This window comes from Mirounga leonina, unplaced genomic scaffold, assembly GCF_011800145.1.
Source record: "Mirounga leonina isolate KUSES-001 unplaced genomic scaffold, KU_Mleo_1.0 Mir_91, whole genome shotgun sequence".
Classification (NCBI taxonomy): Eukaryota; Metazoa; Chordata; class Mammalia; order Carnivora; family Phocidae; genus Mirounga; species Mirounga leonina.
In genome coordinates, this window is record NW_023270839.1 from 24,493,255 (window position 1) to 24,498,066 (window position 4,812).

The following is a 4,812-nucleotide window of genomic DNA, read 5'->3' on the forward strand; positions in this document are numbered from 1 at the left end:
AAAATCTACCCTTGAGGGTTGTTGAAAAGAAATGAGATCATGTGTATTAATAGCTGAGCACTTGGTGGTAAATACTTCACTAAGTGTTAGACATTATTATTTTCAGAAAAGACAAAAACAGTATAGCTGAGAAACTCAAGTGCTGCTTGTTGCTATTATTGCTAAAACAAAAAAGGAACATCGAAGCATAAAAGATAAAAATACATTCAAATTTACAAATGGGCAAGAGACTATTGGTACAACTTTGAAGAAGAATGGCTCTTTAAAACTCTAGCCTGGTAAATTTTTTAATTCAGTGAAATATATCAATTTCCAGTAAAATTTACATTTTTTACTAAAATTAAGAAGACAAAATACCTGACAAAATCTAATACTTTGGAATAAAACTCAAAGATTATCAAATAATTAGCTGCAGAAAGGTATCAGGCCAAAGGATTTTTTTCCTAGGTGACACCGTTTAAACTTTCAAAGAAAAGATAATTACAATCCTATTTAAGCTGTTGCTCAATGGAGCAAGATAAAAGTCTTTTTCTTCTTCAGTTAGTCTGGGAAACTCTCATGAACTCAATACCAAAAAATGACAGACCATAAAAACTGGAAAGGACAAATAACTTTCTTGTAGGAATAAGCATGGAAAAATCCCAAATAAAATACTAACAACTCACTTTTATCAATATATTCAAGTAATAATTTGCCATAATCAGGAATACAGATAAACCTTATTGTCAGAAAACCAGTTAAATTAATCACACTTTGTGAGCATTAGCTACCATTTATTTATGCGTAATTATTTGAATATTTAATTGTTATTACATAGAATTCCTCTAGAAGAATGCTCAGATAACTGGTAAGGGTTGACTCTAAAGAAGAAAACAAGATGAATGAAGGACAGGTGTGTGAGGGAGAGATCTAATTTGTACTCTGTCATAATGACTACTCAAAAATAATATTTTAAAAATGAAATCCATAATGTATGGAATTGTTGAGTCATTATCCTGTAGATCTAAAACTAATATAACACTGTATGTTAACTATATTGGAATTAAAATTTAAAAAATGAAATCCATAAATAACTACTTGCCTGCCAGGTTGTATTTAATTAACTCATGTGGAAGTGACATATATCATGAGGCTCATATGTAACAAGCTTTAAAGAGTTTTATAAAGCACAGAAAAATGCCAGCATCATTAAATTCTGTTGCACTTATCTATAAAATAAGTAAGCAACAAAAGCATCACTGTAAAAAATTTTTGATCCCACCTCCTACCCACTAAGTTTAGTTTAGTTTAGTTTAGTTTTTTTAATGTGAGATCTTTTTTAAAAAAAACTTATGATTCTCTCCTGGGTAAAAACAGTGATAGAGAAAGGTTGGCTTGGACTTACCACTCACTACAACCCTGCACATTTTATTTACTGAAGCTCAGGAGAAGACAAGTATAATCTTAATAAATCCTTGGGTTTTATTTCATGGGCTGAATAAAACTCAGAATTGATATTATCCATAGTAGGATGAGGTCATTATAATAATGTGATTAAGTTTGTATGAACCCATGCATGGCAAGTGTAGTATGCTCTTTTACCTTTTTAAACACAAAATCCAACTAGGATGCTGTCTTAATTTTCTGTTCCTCCATAATAAACTATCACAAATTTATCAGGTTAAAAAAATACCCATTTATTATCTCACAGCTCCCGTGGGTGGAGAGTATAGACCTAGCTTAACCGAGTCCTCTGCTCAGGGTTTCCCAAACTGCAGTCAAGGTGTTGATGGGGGCCATGGTCTCATCCGAGGTTCAACGTCTTTCAAATTCACATGGTTGTTGGCTAAATTTCCTTGCAACTATAGAACTCATGGCACTCCCCTAGCTTCTTCAAGGCTGGCAGGGGAGAAAACCTCTTCCTTCCAGACCCTTTTTTAAAGGGCTAACCTCATTAAGCCAGACCCACCTGGGTCAATTTCCCTTTTGATTAAATTAAAGCTGGCTGATTAAAAACTTTAATTACATATTAAAAATCCCTTCACCTTTAAAAAAAAAAATCCCGGGCACCTGGGTGGCTCGGTCAGTTGAGTGTCTGCCTTTGGCTCAGGTCATGATCCCAGAGTCCTGGGATCGAGTCCCGCATCGGGCTCCCTGCTCTGTGGGGAGCCTGCTTCTTCCTCTCCTCCCCACTTGTGCTCTCCCTCTCTCACTATCTCTGTCTCTCTCTCTCTCAAATAAATAAAATCTAAAAAAAAATTAATTAATTAAAAAAAAAAATCCCTTCACCTTTGCCAAACATGTAACCTAATCCCTGGAGTGTTGTCCCATCATACTCATAGGTCTTGCCCAAACTCAAGAGAAGGAACTGACCCAGGGCGACCATGAAGGGGCCATCTTGGAATTCTATCACAAATGTTATCTCACATTTCTGAAGATTCGTGTATCAGCCACTAAGAGCTGAGTTGGCAATTAGATAATAAGTTAAAAATGCCCTGAGTTGTATCTAAGTAAAAGCCCACAATCTATGCATAATGAATTATGCTCATTTCTCAGGAAATTTAGAACTATAAAAATAAATTAAAGCTGAAAAAGACCTCAGAGATCTCTAGTACTAAATCAAGCTTCTTGGACAGAATATTCATGCACAGTTCTGATTACATGCCTTTTCAGTATTTTCCAGCACGTTAAATGAGCAGCCACTCAACAACAAATGTCAGCAGGGATAATGCAGCAAAACATTAAAAGCACTTTTTTAAGAAGAAATACACACCTCAAAAACATGTCCGTCTGAGGTCATTAAGTGTAGCAGACACAGACTCTCCATGCCTCATGAGAGCCTAAGGACATCGTCACTTGTGAGAGGACAACCTTATGGCCGAAAAGTTTGATTTTGTTCCATGTACTCTGGTTAAGACAGCAAGAATAGGTGCAGTTCATCCTCGGGAAAATTCTTCATATAGTTGATGTCAAGGGATGGCTCAGCTTCAGTTATTTGGAAAATTAATTTACATGGAACGACTGCGGTGAAGCAGAATGCAGGACACTCTTGCATAAGGACTTAAAGAGTGTATTTTCAGGATGCGTAGTTCAAGATGAGGAATGTGGAAGGGGAACTTAGAGGTTGAGGGCAAGATCCAGGTTATGAATGTCATTGCTTCAGAGAAGGTGAGAGCAAAGACATCTGGAGCAAAGAGCTTTTGCTTGCTTTCTCAGCCTGGACGACCTCTCAGCAGAGGGCTGTTTGGGGCCAAAGCTAAGCACTTGACTTATTGGAGAAAGACATGACAGGCTGTGGACCCAGATGCAGAGCCCTGGGGCCCAAAGTATGGGCCTCTGTTCTGAGGCAGCCCCTTCCCCAAAGCTGGTGGCTTTCCTGAGCTTCTGAATGGCTCTTCTGGATGCCCAAGAGGTCAGAAAAAGGAGTTATTTCAACAGATGGACTTTGCTGTTACTATTTCCAAAGCAATTATATACTTGGATTTTCTAATTTTCCTATTGTACTTGTCTCCCAACAAAGGAGAGGTGGAAACATTCTCAGGGGAGGTGGGAGGTTAGGGAAGAAAGCAATGACAGGTCTCGAAAGGTATGAAGCTAGCCAGCCACTAAAGCAATCAGCGCATTGGAGAGATATGATTGCCAGTTCTGTGATTTCCTAATGCTCACAGGTACATTTACAAAATGAATTCTCTTTTGAAAAAGTATTACTTGTGCACTTTGGATTTAATCTGTCCCAAACCGAGCTCTTGACCTTCCTTCTCAAAGCTGCTCATTTAGCTATCTTCCAGATCTCAGTAAATGGCAACCCCATCCTTGCCATGAATCTTGGAGTCACCCTTGACCTCTCTCTCTCTTACCTCACATCTGACTCAGTTTCAGAATATATCCAGAATCTAGTGACTTCTCACTGTCATCACTGTGACCTCCCTGATCCATGCTACCACTGTCATTTCTCCTCTGGGTCACTGAGCAGCCTCCTAAAGGGTCTTCCTGCATCAGGCCTTGATCCTTTTTTGTCTCATTCCTCATAGCAGCCCAAGTGATCCTGTTAAATGAAAGAGAGTATGTCACTCCTCTTATTAAAATCTTCCACTGGCTTCCCACTTCACTCAATGGAAAAGCCACAGTCCTTACAGAAGCTTACCAGGCCCTACAAGTGCACCCCACTCTCCACTCCTGTGATCTCATCTCCTACAACTGTAAGACACTCTGTCGCTCTCTTCAGACCACACCAGCCATCTTACAGGTGAGTTCACACCTCAGGATCTGAGTGTTTGCTGTGCCCCTTGCCTGGAATGCCCTTCTCCAGGATATCACTTCCTTTAAGTGTGGCTAAGGGCCCCCCGTCCCCCAACTCCACACATGGCAGATGGTATATTCTCACTGAGGCCTTTCCTGGCCACTCTATAAATCACAAGCCTATATTCCACACCTTACTCTCCTTTATTTTTCTCCTTAACGCTCAGAACTGTTTATTTCAATCACTTCTATTTACTGTCAGACTTATTTTTGTCTGTTCTGTTCCCTGCTGTGTCCCCAAATTCTAGATCAGTGCCGTGCACATGAAACACATTCAACAAATATTTATTGAAAGAATGAATGAATGCAGGGCACTGAGGAGAAAAGGAAGTATAAACCCCAAGCTCCCATGGGGTCTGATCTCTGACTCACTGTGGAGCCTCACCCCACCCGGCTCAGACTCCATCCCACACCAGCTGTGACTCACATTTCACACACACCTCTGTGTGTCTGAACATGTGGGTCCTCCTGCTTGGGATTTCTGACTCTCTTTTGTTATTTTCATCGTTGTTTGTTTTTTTTTGTTATTGGGGG